This window comes from Staurois parvus, unplaced genomic scaffold, assembly GCF_062004578.1.
Source record: "Staurois parvus isolate SC_StPar_1 unplaced genomic scaffold, SC_StPar_1.0 ptg000090l, whole genome shotgun sequence".
Lineage (NCBI taxonomy): Eukaryota > Metazoa > Chordata > Amphibia > Anura > Ranidae > Staurois > Staurois parvus.
The window spans coordinates 23010156-23028058 of NW_028317886.1; positions in this window are offsets into that span (position 1 = coordinate 23010156).

Consider the following 17903-nt stretch of genomic DNA (forward strand, 5'->3'; position numbering starts at 1 on the left):
ATATTTAAAGGGAACTTTGCCGAAAAAAACGTTCAGTGTTATTATGGCTATCTTCTTCTTTCTGGCCCATGCTTTTTGCAAGGCCCAATGCAGAGAGAGGAAGCTGTTAGAGTTGAATTAGGATACTCACAGATTAGCTGTTTTTTTTTAGAATATTTGTATTTATTGGTTCATTGGCACATCTGAGGGTCAGTGTATACTTTTTGCAAAAGTTGTAACATTGCAGTGAAACACTCCCTTATGGAAATTCCTATAATCCATTATATGGGAGACACGTTATCCCCAAGTGACAGTAATAAAAGTAAGTGAAAATAGAATAAAAATGAATGAAACAAAGTGAAACAAAAAGTTATATACAATGTATGAATACATAGCACATACACACATATTTAATTCAGTACATGTACACATACTAAGGTTTACTAAAGTAAAACATGAGGAAAAACTTTTTTTTTCGTTTTTGGATAGCATAGAGAGGGATTACTACATTTGTCTGTTTTTATTGCTCTCTGCACCCTCGTTAAGGAGATTCACCCTCTCTATTTGTTCTGTTTACCCTTATTGAAAGTGAGAGTTAAAGAAAATCCCAAATTTTGGGTTGTCCCCAGAAAAGTAATAGAAGGGAAATCTTCCAATGGAGACAAAAGGTCTGGTGACCTGGGGGTTTCCAAGGATCTAACTTAACTTGCAAGTATTTCCTCTCACTTCCTGTATGGCTATGAGACAGGAAATTAAAGGAAATCTCCCCTATGGAACACCAATGGTGACCAAAAAAATTTAAAGGGTTTAACCCTCCCTTGTTCTATCCAAAATGAAAAAAAAAAGTTTTCCCTATAGTTCTACTTTAAGCTGCATATTTTATATTCCTACACCAATTACAAGTTTATAATACAATAATAGGCATAGTTTAAATTCTTGCCTCCACGTTACAGTTACTGCACTCATGGCTTTATCTCTACCAATACATTTTAGTTCTTGAATGGTATAATGCTTCAGATCACCTTTCTAAAACGTCTTACTCCCAGGGACTCTGTTGTTTAGCATAGTGTCCCTTTATATTGGTAGTCATTGGGTAAATGTCCCCTCAAATTGTGGTCAATGTAGTGTATTGTTATATTGGTAGTCATTGATTAAATGTTCCCTTATATTGGTGGTGAGAGTAATATCCATTTACATTGTCAGTGCATAAATCCTTTCTTTTATTTTTTGTCAGTGCATGAAGAAATCTTCCCATACATTTAGAAATTCCAGGCAAATACTGCCATGATTGGGATTTGAACTGATGACCCTTGTGCTTACCCTTACATTGGTGGTCAGTGTTCATCACTGCCCACTACTCCGGAGGAACCATAAGTTGTAGCACACATGTACTATAGGCTAATAGTTAAGTAAGCAGCACATGTCAGTCTACACAATCATGCAGATTCTGCATGCTGTATATACTGAATTTACTATGGTATTGACCCATGATGCATGTGCATCACCTGTTCTTCAATTAGAAAAATTAAGGCTATATGCACATAACACATACTGTATATACAGAATTCTTCTGCACAAGATGTTCAAATATGTCTGTAAATATGTATTTAGCGATAGGCAAGGGAGTTAAATATGTTTACAATTCATATAATACCAAGACATAAACTTTGTTGATTTCAGATCTTCAAGTACAACATATATTGATTCCTTCTAACAGAGAAAATCTTAACACATTGATATTTGAATGGTAATGGCATCTATACAGTGGTGGCACCAAAAAACACAACACTTTGACCACAAGAGAAGACACTTTGCACTTAAAAGAATGATGGTATAGGATGAAACTCATACAGTAGCTAAATTCCAATTTAACTTCTCTTCATAATTACTGCTATGAACTGGCTGTTACCTGATGATCTAAACCCCGCAAACCTTTCAAATATGATGTCACTAGGTAAACAATCATTTGTTGAACTGATGTCCTTTATTCATGCTCACATAATCTGGAAATTGGTTTAGTAAAAATAATAAAATGTCTCATATCAATACATTTCAAGTGAGCTCATGTTCTGCAGTGTTGACAATGAATCACACTGAAATTCATTACACTGAGACCTTAGACACATCAAATATCTTTTATCACATATGGAGTGGAAAAGGATCAAATGCAATGGTCTTGAATGAAATTGCTTCTGCATATTATTATGATGTTATCAAGCTGACAACACAATCCATTTTGTGTTTATATTCTTGACATTACATCACCCTACAGCTATATGAATACATTCCTATGGAATTTTCTGAAATATATATAATTTCTTAAGAAATATTTTTGATTGACTGATCACACCCTTTTGACTAAATACTCTTTTGGATTTGCAGTCCAACTTCTTCCAAAGTGTCAGAAAAACTTTGATGGCTTGATGCTTAAGTCCATTAAAATTGTGATGACCTAATTTAGATTTGTATTATATTTAATTAGGGTACGTTCACTTACTGTTTGAAATTATGGTTCAGATAATGTTGTTACTAGTTCACAAAATGCACAGTGGTATAGATGCAAAAGAAAAAGGACATCTACAATATGCATAACCCCAGTTGGCCAAAATTCCAGTCCTCCATACACGATAAAACCTTATTTCACTAGTACTAGGGTATATACCCAATCTTACACATACTATAGAAGATATAGACAATAGAAGGAATGTCCTCATGTGGGTCATCCCAGAAACAGTGGAACATGATCAAATCCTGCAGACCTTATTTAACCACTTGCCCTCCAGAGGATTTACCCCCTTTCCTGACCAGGCCATTTTTGATATACAGCACTGCATTACTTTAATTGACAATTGCATGGTCATGCAACGCTGTACTTAAATGAAATGTATGTCCTTTTTTCCCACAAATAGAGCAGTGGTATTTGATCACCTCTGCATTTTTATTTTTTGCACTATAAACAAAAAAAGACTGACAATTTTGAAAAAAAAAACAATATTTTTGACTTTTTGCTATAAAACATATCCAATAAAGAAATTTTAAAAATCTAATTTCTTCATAAATTGAAGCCAAAATGTATTCTACTGCATGTCATGTTATAGCGTCTACAAATGGCGGTATATACATTATACTGGAATTTAATTTTTTTTTATACTAGTAATGGCGGCAATCAGCGACTGCGGGACTGTGGCAGGCATTCTGACACTGGGAACTGAGAAACTGACTAACTGCCATCTCCATTGACACTAATACAGTGATCAGTGCTAATAAAAAGCACTGACACTGTACTAATGACACTGGACAGGAAGGGGTTAACATATGGAGGCAATCAGAGGGTTAACTGTGTGCTGTGTGTGTTTTAGATTATGTGATGTGTGTGTTTTACTAGGGAGACATGCTGGTTTGTATTTCTCTGCTTTGCAGAGAAATATAAAGCAACATGTCCTTGCTGACAGGAGAGAGACTTGTGTTGTTTAGACACAGGTCTCTCCCCTATCAGCTTTCCCCAATGATCACCAAATGCCAGCGAGGAATCACTAGCCAGGACCTGGTGATTGACATCTCTAGCCATTAATAGCAGCATGGGTAAGGCGGCACGCATGTGCGCGCCCCCCTACCCAGAAATTCAAATCACGTATATATATACATGATTTTGTACAGCCCTGCCACCCTGTAGCAGTACTTCTACTTTTGAACTAGTAGAGCTGAAAAGGGCCCTCCAAGTGCGGTGGCCACGCAGACAAGACACTGCCTACCAAGGGACATAGTATGCTGCTTTGCAAACTATCGCTTGAAAGGGAAGGTAATGTAGAGAGCTCAAGTCCAAGAGCTGCTTGCATTCAATGGGGCCAAAGTGCAGCTCTTCCACGACCTATCTCCGATCACCCTCTAAAACCACAGATCCCTTTGCTCACTTCTCATCCAGTACAGATGGTGGTTGCAGATTCCAGCAGTCAAGACTCTGGAGTGGTATCAGGAGTTCAGGCTGCTGGATTCATGGAACCATCAAGACCGATCAGAAGCAGAAGATCAGAGGCAAAGGGGATTTATAGATGCCAACAGCTGCCAGTCCTGGGCAATTCAGGAGGCATACCAGGCTACTGCAGACGTTCAATTGAGAGTTCACTCTGGGGTAGTGGAGACACATGCTGTGGGAAATTGCTTCCAAGTGAAATGTACCTGACTACAGAGATATAGCTATGGGAATCAGAGTTCCCCTACCCATCCACCTGACAATAGGTGTCATTTCTCTGAGTGGACAGCTCTTTTGGGGTAAATACACTTGAAATCTACCCGCACTGTACCAAACACAGCTACTTGATTAAACATGCTTGGTCTTTGCTTACATCTCTTCCACTAGCCAGGTTTGGCTGGGATTGCTTTTTTTTCTTTTTTCCCCATTTTTGGATTCTGTCTTTGAACTGTTACATATTTTCATGGCTTTTGTTGCAGCTGTTAAACCTCATAGTGTACTGTTCTCATTTTCTTGACATTCTGTATGTTTAAAACATGTAATAATAAAATGTAAAATAAAAAAATACAAAAAATAGGACTTACAGAATTGTGGCTATTGCTATGAAATAATGAAAGGAGAAAATCCAGAAATAAATGTTACTATTTTGGGCAGTATGGTTTATCCTGCATGCGAGAGCACGCTAACAAAGTTCTATAACCACTTTGTGCAGAACATACTCCTAGGCAAAATAAATAATTAATGTCTCTTTTTCTTGTTTTTATTGGGGTATGGATCTGAACTGAACTCCAACGCCTTGGCCAATCACCTCTGAGAGACATCACCTCACCTGCTGGGAGAAGTGTTCTTGCCTTCTGAATTGACCATAGGTTGTATGAAGCAGCCAGTCCAAAGGGCTAAGTGTGGGGTAGGATTGCCAACACCAACGTATCAGCCTGATCGCAAAACAACTAGTGATTAGTCAACAGCCCTAACTATTACCCATTTGTTGCAGGAGCAGAAAATCATATATAGAAGTGGTATATCTACCACTTCTATATATGGCAGCTTCCTGGTTCCTGGTTCCTAAGGAAGTCGCAACTGCTTGCACCTGCCATTTCTCTAGGAACCACTGATGTCATTAGGAATCCCCACCACTTAAGCAAAGAGGCAGGGATAATAGAGACATTGGAGGCCAGTGTTTAGGGCCCCCTTATTGTTAAAGTGGACTTTCAGATTTCGATAAGTGACCAACCTGCAGACTTCCACAATCAGGAATGTGGACATTAGGACAAGGTGCTTTGTCAGGGAGGAATCCCCCCTGGAATGTTTCCCCCCATGTTGAGGGCATGTGTCCAGGTATGCGTCAGGAGGGGGCAACCCTAACCCCTTTCCTGGCCAGCCAAGCTGCATGCTTGCATTAAAGATCTGATATGGATTTTTAGGGGGACCTCACACATTTTTTTTGCATGAAGTCCCTCTTAAATCAATACCATACTGAAAGGATCTTGTATGCATTGTGGGGGGAGGGTTGTGCTAAAGCAAAAGTGACATTTACAAAGAAAAATATTGCTAGCAAATGAAATTCATTGCCAGCCTCATTTGGATTTTTTTAACAGCACACAGACCCCGCCAATGATCCCCAAAAATACATAGCATGCCCTTAGAGGGGTCCGTATGCTGCTTCTTTTTTTGCTTCTTTTTTCTTTTTCTTTTTTTTTCCTTAATAATCTGTCATGTTAATTGTCAGCAATTTTAAAGCAGCACTTTCTGTACATCACAGAGATATGCCCTTCACAGGCAGGATTAGTATTAATAAAAAATTAGCTGTGCGAATCTCAAGTATTTGCTCAGCTGCCATGAATAATCCCATATTTTGCCCAATATGATTATTTCCTCTGAATGTCAGCTCCATCTAATGACCATAATGAGTATTTTTTCTGAAATACCTCAATGAGCAAAATAGTGCATTAGGGCCACTAGATGGAACTGACAGTCATAGAGAAAAAAAAATATTAGGCAAATTCAGGATTGTTTGTGACAGCTGAGTGTATATTTTAGACATTCATACAACATTTTGTTTTAACAAATAGACCACTATGAGTTTGCTAACCAGTGTACACAACTATTTACTTTTTTGTAGCAACAGCGTTTCCTGAAGAACTTTCCAGTAGTTTTTCCTTTAGCTTTCCTTTTCCTTCTTTAGACTCATTTAAAGGACCATATGTCTCAGCAGTTTCCTTTGTAGTGACATAGTCCAGGCTACAGGCATTGGACATTTTGTGCCTTCCACATACCATAGTCATTGTCTGTTGGTATGTATGGGAAAAAACAGACAAACATGGCAGTCTTGGGCAGACCTATGTGTGCTTGCACAGGGCAGAAACAAGTCATCAAAGTATGCCTCAATATATCAAAGGATCCCATTCACGGTGTTTATAATTACAGCAGCCAGGAATCACTACCAAACATCTCTCTTGTGCAAGGCAGTAAATCTCTGAATTTCCTCTCTACTGACCCACCAACTAAACAAAATTGTATGAAACAGCAATCACCTGTGTTTCCCAGTGGTCAGTGTGCCTGCTTTTCATGAATAAGCTGATTTACCAGTGACTCACCATCTCGCAGTACAGCTTGCTACCTCAATGTCACCTCCAGGTTAGCGTGCTTGCATTACTTCCAGGCATTGCCACACGTAGGACCAGAAGTGATGCAAGCATGTTAACCAGGAGGTAACGTTGAGGCTGGTTTTATTATTGAAGGTATTATTTTATAATGTGTTTGTGAGTATTTTATATGGTTTTAATAAAATTGAAGGTGTAGCCTTTCTTTGTTATGGGTGACTGTTGGAAGAAGAGTGTTAAAAGATACCATACACTGGAGCAAGAGTACCATAGGATACGTTTGGAGTCATTATTAACCATTTGAGCTTTGCAAGCCGATCATCCTGGATGTGAAGCATTAATTTCTAATGAGTCGTTGTATCTGCACAGTGGGAGTGGTGGTCACGAGCACTGCATGAAGAAGGATATTATGTGGACCATACTATATATGGACACTATTGGTGATCTATAACATACACTGATTTGGAGAACCTTCTTTGGGACTGCTTTATATTTCACTCTATATATATTTTTTCAGTGCCATTGTTGTTAATTGAGGTTATTTACAATTTATTACATATTTATCTAATTTGAAACACTACAGGTATGGGGATGTGTGTTTTGGTTAGAGTTTTGGTTTAGAGTTTCAGACACTGGTTTGATATATTTTTGTTTATATCATAAACGGTAGAGATGTACTATATTTCAGATATACTGTACTGTAAATTTCACATATAATTTTTTTATTGACTGTTGTAAAAAGAGGGTAGATATGATAACAGTTTCCATGTTCCCACATCAATACCATTGCAAGTTGAAATACAATAATTGTCCATGTGCTGAAAGCCCAACACACTTTGAAAATTGTATATTGGGGGCTGGAGTCATAATCTGCACATAAATGGTAGATCAATACTTATCAACTAGCATTAAAAATAGTCCCAAGCACAGAACCTTCTGTTCCCACAGGAGGAGCAAAGCACACTTAAATATGCCTCCCTGGGATACAGTCATACTTCCTCCATCCCAGGGAGAGAGTATATAATATATGTTTGCACAATTATTTTGCACAAGTTAATATGTATATACTATATATACTATATATTTATATATATTTTATGTAGCCCTGGTATTGTATGTTGATATAGTTTTACCTATCTGGGGGGATAGGAGGTGTCCAGCTTTGGAGGGATCGATGAAACAGAAAATTTCCTATCAAATACTTACCGTAATTTTTCTTTCTTGATGGACTCCATGGCAGCATACGTACGGGTTTGTCCTGCCCTCTCCAATCCCATAGGATCCTACTCCCACAAATCTTTGCTCAGAGCCAGAGCCCGCGTTCCATAAGTAGCCTACTCATGACATTGGGAGGGTACTCCTGCTGCCACAGAGTCCATCAGGAAAGGAAATTTATGGTAAGTATTTGATGGGAAATTTTGCAGTTTCCTGACAGACTCCATGGCATCCTGGACATAGATGAAGAATTTGCACCCTGTCACAGGCCTGGCCTAAGGGGAAGGGGCAATGGGCTGAGTTGTACTAGCAAGTGGAACCATGGCCTGTTTGGCCCATATGGCAGTACTGCCACTACCTTCACGTCTTCTGTTCTGAGTCTTTGTAGAAACCTGAGGACGACTGAAACTGGAGGAAATGCACAGGCCCTGCTGAATTTCCAATGATCCATCAGGGCGATCTGTCCTGAAGGCCTGGAGATACCAGTCCCTCTTACAATACTTCTCAAGCTTGTTGTTGTACGGGGAGACAAACAGATTGACTTCTGGACTGACTCCCAGGGACAGAATCCATCTAAAAACCTCCACATCAGAGACCATTCGATGTTGTCCAAATGGACCCTGGAACGAAAGTCAGCTAGAATATTCTGGACTCTGGGGACATAAGTTGCTGAGATGTTGGCTTTACTGTTCTGAGCCCAAAACATAATTGGCTCCACTTCCTGTAATAGAGAAAGGCTGCAAGTCCCCCTTTGTCTCTTTATGTAGGGGACCGCAGTAGTGTTATCTAGCCTAAGAGTACTGATGCTCCCTTCGTCAGATGGTGAAAGGCCTGTAGGGTGGAGAAGGATGCTTGTAGCTCCAAAATGTTCAACACAATCTTGTGAGAGTGCCACCTGTATTGAGCTATTTTGGACATTGAGTAAGTCCTCCCATCCTGTATTGCTGGCATCGGACATTATTCTGATCCAGGAAAAGGGGGCAATGGAATTGCAATTGAGTACATTTCTCTGTTGTAGCCACCAGGAAAGACTGACATTATGTAGATGACCTTAATTCTGCTTCTTGGCTCCCACTTTTGGAGAAACTCCTTCTGGAAGGGCCGCATCCTCCAGAGCGCCCACTTAACCATTGGAGCTGCAGACACCAGAGTGCCGATAATTTCAGACACTGAGAGGCTCGCAGGAGGAAAGAAGATATGGCCAGGAGTACTCTGCTCCAGATTGCAGGGATCTTTTCTAGTGGCAAAGCAATGGTGCTCCTGGATATATCAGTTCTGAGGTGCACAAGAGATCAAGTAGGCTCCAGGTGGAACGTTTCCAGATTCAACAACTGTCTGAATTCGAGGAGCACAGGAATGAGCTGAACTTTGTGCTCCAGCAGCTGCTCTCTGCCTTGGGACAGTAGGAGAAGGTCATCCAAGTAATGATGCAGGAGTATGCCCCTTGTTCTGAATAAGGCTTTAACAGCCAATAAGACTTTGAATAACACGCAAGGTGATGTTGAAAACCTGGATGATGGACAAGTTTGCTGAAGATGGCCTTGATGAAACTTTTGGAAGTCTTCTGCAATGGACACATAAAAGCAAGCATCTTCCTATGGAAATAAGCCAGGCACCTGGCTGGACCCATAAATAAATAATTTGCGCTAGTAAATGTGTATAAATATATAAATATATATAAAGAAATCATCAAATCATAAGTCCAGAAAAAAATATATATATGCCAATACCACAAAAAAAAAAAAAAAAAATATATAAAAAAACTTTTAAGTGCAAAAAACTTTTGTGCAAAAAAAGTGTCTAAATATGAAAAATTTCACCAAAAAACCTTGATAATATAATGGCAGATCATCCATAAATATATCTTCAGAAACGGAAACTCTGCAACACACCGATCCTCATTGATCGAAATAACAGGATGAAAAACTTTGTAGTTAATCGAAAATCCACTTCTCCAATAGATAAAGGACCACCTTCAAACGTATCCATGGGGGGAAATGCCAAGCACTCGAGAGAAACAGAAAGACTTCATGGTGCAATATTATAAAAACCAATTCCTTTATTAGGTACTCATTGCACTTACTCAAGAGGTGTCCCAGCCGACACCAGCATCAACAGCATAACAGCAATCACATAAACGAGCCTGGCTACTCAGCACATGCGCAGTAGCTGGCAGCCAAAAACGTAATGACGTCACATCAATCAAGCTCCGCCCTACGCGTTTCGTCATCGATGTCCTCACGGAGCGGAAGGACCCCCTGGCTGGACCCCCTGTGAATCGTGGATTATGTCTCCATCTTAAACTTCTCCTTTTTAATGAAATTGTTTCAGGTGCATGAGGACTATAATCGACCTTCACGAGCCATTCTTCATGAAGATTCACTCATTCTGGAACTGGCTCAGCAGCACCTTGTGACACCAGTGACTTCACTTAAAATAGAAGTATATGCTTCTGTTCCACAGACTGCGGCGAATCTGAGATGGGGAGGGGTTCTGAAAGACTATGCGTGCCCTGAAGAAACCATTTCAATGGCCCAATAGACCGAGAATGAGGCCCAAACTCAAAAGACTTAGCAGCTTCACAGCTACCTCAGGTCGAGTTTTTCTTCTTTTTTTTTTCTTTTTTTCCGACTTCTGAAGGGATAGCTCATCCTAAAGCCCTGACCTGGACTGTAAAAGTATGTGTACCTTGCATGCTCTGAACTTGTCATCTAAACTGTGTTCTCTTATGGCCTTGCAGGCACAGGTTCTGTCAAAAGGGATTCTACACCATGCCTGCATAGGAGCAGGATCAGCAAGCCCAGGCCGCAGCCATAACACCCACTTCACCATAATTGATGAGAGTATAATCCACGCCACCAATCAGATGATGTTAATTGATGCCTCACTGTAGAAAGAAAACTGACATCAGCTTCGGCTCCTGAACTACCAAGTTCCTGGCTGCGTCATCTGAAAACACTCTTAGAATGCTGTGTCCACATTTTTTTCCCAGGTTTTCATTGCTTTAAACATGGCTGCGAGAGCCAGGGACAGTTTACACTTTGCTAAATTTAACAAGGCCTCAACAGCCAGAGAGGCTGCCTCTAGATGCTTCACATCTTTAACCTTGGTTGGCTAAAGCTTGACCATCTTGCTCTAAAGGGAAGTCTTTCTCAAGACCTTGCCCCACTCATCACAAAATGATGTTCCTTTGTTCAGTTAGGAATGGGAAATTATAACGGTCCACCTTGCGGTGCTTAAAGAACTTCCTTTGCTTTGCAGGAGACTCTAGAGGCTTTACCCATTTTAATGCCTCCTTAATTGCCTTGACGAAAGGTGTCACAAGAAAAGGAAATCTCATCTCCCAATGCATCACTGTCTGAGGTCTTTACAGATGGATAGCTGAGTTGGGACGGTTGTCAGACTTTGCGTGTGGCTTGTACACCAATCTTCAAAGGACTCCTGCACCACACGCCATGCCAGAGATTCCATTTGTTAGTTATCACCATCCCTTTCCATAACCACCCGGGCATAGCATGGCTCTCACAGAGACTGCCCTCTGGGACCTGAGTCTTTCATCCTCAGCAGGCACCCTCAGCAGAGTGGCTGACATGGCAGTAGGTGTGGTGCCTGGAGGAGGAATCAGAGCTTCTCCTGGGATGCCTGGACCTTGACGGTGACCTATGGCATGTATATCTGGAAGGAGTATGTCGATGCTGTGACCTAATGAGGTCTCTATCATCTTGTGCCATGTGTTGTTGATGTGACCTGGAAGACTGCCAAAGAAAAAAAAAAACAGAAAAGAACAAAACACACAAACGGCTGCCATGGAAACTAGAAAGTAAAAATATACATCACCACCATTATGACACTCACAGGACACCGCCTGGGGTAGGGAGACCTGCTTCATCTGTTCAGTGCATTACATGGCCATCTGCTTTTAGCAGGCTATCCAGCCAAAATTGCCGCTTGCCATACATTGGCCTGGTCTTAGCTCTTCATGGCACTGTATCCGATCTCCCTTTTCCATCCCACTTTTAGTTGGGGACTGCTGGAATTGATGAGGGGCACCTCTGCTCTGCTCTTGCTGGCATCACATCCATCTGCCCCATCCACTACCCTGCTATTAGCTGGGGCCTACTGGGACCGACATGGGGCGCATCACTTCATGTCTCCCGAAGAGGCTTGCCTTCTGTTACGCTGTCATCCTGCAAGGTAAGACTTCAAGCACACCAGATCCTAGGAGGAGGAAAAAAAGGAATGCGGTCTCTGGCTTTGAGCAAAGATTTATGGGAGTGGGGTCCTATAGGATTGGAGAGGGGGGCAAACCCGTACGTGTGCAGCCATGAAGTCTGGGGTTACACAACATTTGTGAGCATTCATTTATATTTTTGTTTAATTTTATTTAATTATCTTACATATTTGTAACTTGGGCTTTTCCTGAGTAATCTGAAATCAACGTTTCCTTTACAGACCTTATTTTAGACACTGTGGAAAGTTTACAGCAAGCTATTTCAGTAAAGGAGAGGAGCATGTACACTGCTCAAAGAAATTAAAGGGACATTTTTTAATCAGAGTATAGCATCAAGTCAATTAAACTCCCAGGATATTGATCTGGTCAGTCAAGTAGCAGATTCGGGTTGTTAACCAGTTTCAGCTGCTTTGGTGTTAATGAAATTAACAACAGGTGCACTAGATGGGCAACAGTGAGATGACCCCCAAAACAGGAATGGTTTTACAGGTGGAGGCCACTGACATTTTTTCCCTACTCATCTTTTCTGACTGTTTTTCACTAGTTTTGCATTTGGCTAAAGTTAATGTCACTACTGGTAGCATGAGGCGATACCTGGATCCAACAGAGGGTGCACAGGCAGTCCAACTCCTCCAGGATGGCACATCAATACGTGCCAATGCCAGAAGGTTTGCTGTGTCTCCCAGCATAGTCTAAAGAGCATGGAGGAGATTCCAGGAGACAGGCAGTTACTCTAGGAGAGCTGGACAGGGCCGTAGAAGGTCCTTAACCCATCAGCACAACCGGTATCTGCTCCTTTGTGCAAGGAGGAACAGGATGAGCACTGCTAGAGCCCTACAAAATGACCTCCAGCAGGCCACTGGTGTGAATGTCTTTGACCGATCAGAAACAGACTTCATGAGGGTGGCCTATGGGCCCAACATCCTCTAGCCCTGTGCTCACTGCCCGGCACCATAGAGCTCGATTGGCATTTGCCATTGAATACCAGAATTGGCAGGTCTGCCACTGGCACCCTGTGCTTTTCACAGATAAGAGCAGGTTCACCCTGAGCACGTGACAGATGTGAAAGGTTTTGGAGAAGCCATGGAGAACAATATGCTGCCTGTAACATCATTCAGCATGACCGTTTTGGTGGTGGGTCAGTGATGGTCTGGGGAGGCATATCCATAGTGGGATGCACAGACCACTACAGGCTAGACAATGGCACCCTGACTGCCATTAGGTATTGGGATGAAATCCTTGGACCCATTGTCAGAACCTCCGCTGGTAAAGTGGGTCCTAGGTTCCTCCTGTTGCATGACAATGCCCGGCCTCATGTGGTGGGAGTATGCAGGCAGTTCCTGGAGGATGAAAGAATTGATACTATTGAATGGCCCCCACGTTATACTATTGAATGGCCCCCACGTTGACCTGACCTAAATCCAATAGAACACCTCTAGGATATCATGTTTTCATCCTTCCTCTGCTGCCAGGTTGCATCTCAGACTGTCCAGGAGCTCAGTGATGCCCTGGTCCAGATCTGGGAGGAAGTACCCCAGGACACCATCTGTCGTCCCACGAGGAGCATACCTCGACATTGTCAGGCATGCATACAAGCACGAGGGGACCATACAAACTACTGAGTACCATTTTGAGTTTCTGCAAAGACATTTCAGCAAAAAGGACTAGCCTGCTGCATCATTTTTTCACTTTGATTTTTGGGGTGTCTGAATTCATTACCCAGTCCATATCAGTATAGATATCCAGCATGATATTTTCCCCATTGAGATCTGATGTGTTTTCAAAGTGTTCCTTTAATTTTTTGGAGCAAGGTACAATTGTGCTAAACTCAAAGTAAGGTTGGAGTTAAAATTTGGCAATTCAAGTTTTATTGTTGTGGGTGGAAGAAAGAAACTTCTTGGTGCTAATATTTTTTTCATTAGGCTTTTTGTTTGTGAATAGCAGCAAGATGCCTAAAGTGGGTATATTTATTAATAGCTTTCTAGTATCATAAGCAGAGCCAGGGCCTTGGATAGGGGGGTACCACCAGTTCTCCTGTATGGGGCCCAAGCCAGCAGGGGGGCCCAGGCAGCTGGGTGAATTGGATGTAGACAGGAAAGGTGATTGGCACAGCGGGGTGAGCAATTGTTGGCATTACTCTGTATGGCTCTTTCTGCAGCAGCTGAAAGCTGGCTTCTTCTCCTTTCCCTCCCGCTGGCTTTCCACTGCCGCAGAGAGAGCCATACAGGGGATCAGTTCCTGTGATTGCCCTTTGCTGCATCCATCACCCTCCCTGTGCACCATAGGTTTCCGCCTGCTGTCCATGCTCCGCTATGTGGTCACCCCCCGTAGTGCTGCCGACTTCCCTCCTCTCCTTCCCACCAGCAGCTGAAAGCACACAATAGGATCCTTCAGGATGGAGAGTGGAGGAAGGGTCTTGTAAACATGTCCTATTTGCCAGGCTTTCCTTTCCTGAATGAACACAATGAGGGATTGGTACTGATCACCTGATGTGGTTATTCATAACTGAAGCAGAGTAAACTGTGTTTTTTTTTGGGGGGGGGGGGCTGTCTGGTTGGCTGTATGGGGCCCCGTGATTTCTAACAGCAGCCCTGAGCAGAGCATTAAAGATCACCAGATTACCAACAAATTGGAGTAGAGAGGACTGCTGCACTACACCAAAGCCAGAGCTAAAAACTTAAATACAGTGTAGGTTGTCTGTGCTCCTTGCATGCATCTCAAGGTTTCAACTCCAATGTTCACTGGCTTGCACATACCCACAGGAAATTCCCCTCTATGAATAACACTCTACTTTTATGGCAATCTACCTTGACAAAAAAGCTGCAAATATCATTTTTGTCAATATCCAACCTCTAGCAAATTGTAAATACATAAATAATTACTTTTGATTGGGTGTGGGAAAATTTAATTTTAAGAAATAAAACATGAGATTCATGTTTATGGTCTATTAAAAATAACAGCCCACATTAAATCTTACAAATAAGAATGCCAAGCAGGCTGGTTTACTATCTCTGAGAAACTTTGTTTAAACACTTACAAATGGATGTAAATCCTTGGAGACATTAGAATAATAAAAAAAATAAAACATTGACCTCTGTCTCTGGACGCAAAAGTCATGCCTAGACTTATATCTGTGTATTCCCTCTCCTAGCAAAATACTAGACTGTTTTCATTGGAATGCTCTGGGATTTTTTATTTTTCCCTCTGTGACCAGTAAACTTATGAACCCTGAACACTATCTAGATTTATGTTCTGGACTGACATTATAACTGTGATACATATGTTTAACTAATTCCCTCTATGCTGTGTGCGCTGACAAGGCGCCCAAAGTGTCAAATGCCAACTTTGTTATTTCTGATATGGGGCTTGTGGTCTAGAGTGGCTAAACATAGCTATACTTATCACAACAACTAAAGAAGTGTGGCACACAGCAAAAGATTATTATTAACATTCAATTCAGACAATTTATTACATTCTTATATAAACTATTGCAAGAAGGAATAAAGCTAACCCCCCAAAAGCATAGATCAGATTTGTAATAGCTTTGAGGATGTTATTAGTAATGAAAGCAGTATCAGCAATGGACAATACGTTATGTGGTGTTCTACAATATCTACATTGTTTACAAAGTCAACTTTGCTATACATGATGAAAGGTCAACCTTGCAGATACTGCCTACTGGCATTAAAATCCCCATTATTGGCTTAGAAAGGGTAGATGTCACTCACTTTACCATGTGACAGTTTTCAAGCCTAGTGATTGGCTGCTAGATCCTAGCACTGTTAAATGAGAGGAGGTCACCTGCTCCCACATACCTGGAAGCACCAAGTATTGTCACTAGCTGTGATAAAGGAATCGTCTAACATTTGACTAAATATATTATTCTAATCTTGTCTATTAACCTCTTGCTGACCACATAAAGCATTTGTGCAGAGCCGCTTAGGGTTGCTGTGAGGAATCGGAAAGGGCTTAATTTTTGGATTTTTTTTGTAATTTAGGAACAAACTTGGGTTGATGTAAACAGAGACAGAAAAAAGGGAACTCCAAGCCAAACCTTTTTCATTTGTTTTAAATACAACTGCGATGCTTAGAAGTTCTGTTGGGCTATCTATGCTTCCTTTGAGGTTGATTTTCAACACTTTCTGCCCAGTGACTGTAGTCACTGAAAAAGGAAGTGGAGCCCATCTTGTATTTAAATAAGCCTTACAATAAAAAGCCTTGGTTTTCATGGTTTTCTTCACTTTCCTGTGATAACACACAATACCTTCTTGATTCTGATATCATCAACAAATTTCAAATTACATTTGAGATTTGAAATTGTATTTAACGCTTTAGAGTTTTAGTCTAACTGGTTCATGTGTAAAACAAAAGAAACCTTGCAAACATGTCTAAAGAAAGAACTCTTCTTGTTGCCAATAATCAAATTTTGTCTTCGCGATTTCCTAGGTGTAAAGCAGGATACAATAACAAAATATCCATTCTTCAGAGTTGCAAAAAAAAGTTAAATAGTTTGGTGTTGTCAAAGATTTTTAACTTCTACATTTTTGGAAAGTGATTCAGGTGGCTTTACAGCCATCCAATCATGTCTGCATGCCTGCCTCTCAACCACAATACTCAGCAGGCGTCTGTATTAGGTAAAAGAAAGAAACACAAAGGGGGATAAACTTACAATTTATTATGGCTCAGAGGTGGATACAGAAGGTGGGAAGATCTTACACACTATTTGGTTATAAGGGAATGCATGTGCTTTTGCCATCCAGAACATCTTTTGGATTATTGATTGTACCTGCACAGAATGCAACTTCTATGAGTGAAGCAAAACGTTTTCATCTACCCATCCCCCATTCACATAATGTTGCATTCTGTGAAAATGAATAGAAGAGGAGCATCGAGAGGATTTCTAAGATGCAGATGCTGCTTGTAGGCTGTCCCCTCACATGCAGTTAACAGTGTCAGCAATAACCTTGCTGACTGTGAGGAGAATTGGGACAGTAATTGCATCATACTCACTTTGTCATGCAGGAATGTTGTGTTTTATGCAAATAGTTGTTTGTGGTTCTTGCTGTTCTGTGGTCCTGTAGAGGATTAGCTGTCCTCTGTATTTCTTTCCAGCAGCTATTTTGGGGAAGCCTTGTGCTCTGATTGGGCACAAACTCTCTTGAGATTTGAGCGGCCATTTTGTTTTGGCTCTCCTATATAAACGAAGCCAAGCCATCATTTTGAGGAGCTCTTGTGTGTATATAGAAAGGGACAGATATTCAGCCTTGCGAGGACAAGTTAGGCTTTACTTAGGGAGAGTGTTCCAGTCTCGGGGACAAAAAGATGGATCCTCTGGAGTCCTGCCGATCATCACTGTTGGTGTGTTTGAGAAGAAAGACTATCAGAGTCGGTATATCTCCCTGCTATACCAATACTATACTGCTGCATTTGTGTCACCTGCTTATGGACACCAGCCTCTGGCAAGTAAACATTGTGTGCCGTATATAGAATATCTCAGCTTGTAGCAAGGATATCGCAGTGCCAGCAGAAATAGGCTGCAATCTATATCTTCTGTGAATGTACTGTGTACCTGTGCCTTATAAGCCTATAAAAAAACATTTATCTCCACCTTTGTAAATAGTGTATTCCACTTCCACCTATCCAGCAATTAAAGTCTGGCTGAAAAAAAAGACAAAAGTCCATCTAATTCAACCATAAAATTTTTATATATATATATATATATATATATATATATATATATATAGGATCCTGAAGGATCCTGAAGGATCCTATTGTGTGCTTATATATAAGCCTGTACCTATAAAGTTATAATCCTATAATGCTATAAAAAAAAGTTATAATCCTATACCCACAGTTGAACCTGAGGAAGGCAAAAAACCCAGCAAAGCATGATTCAATTTGTTCC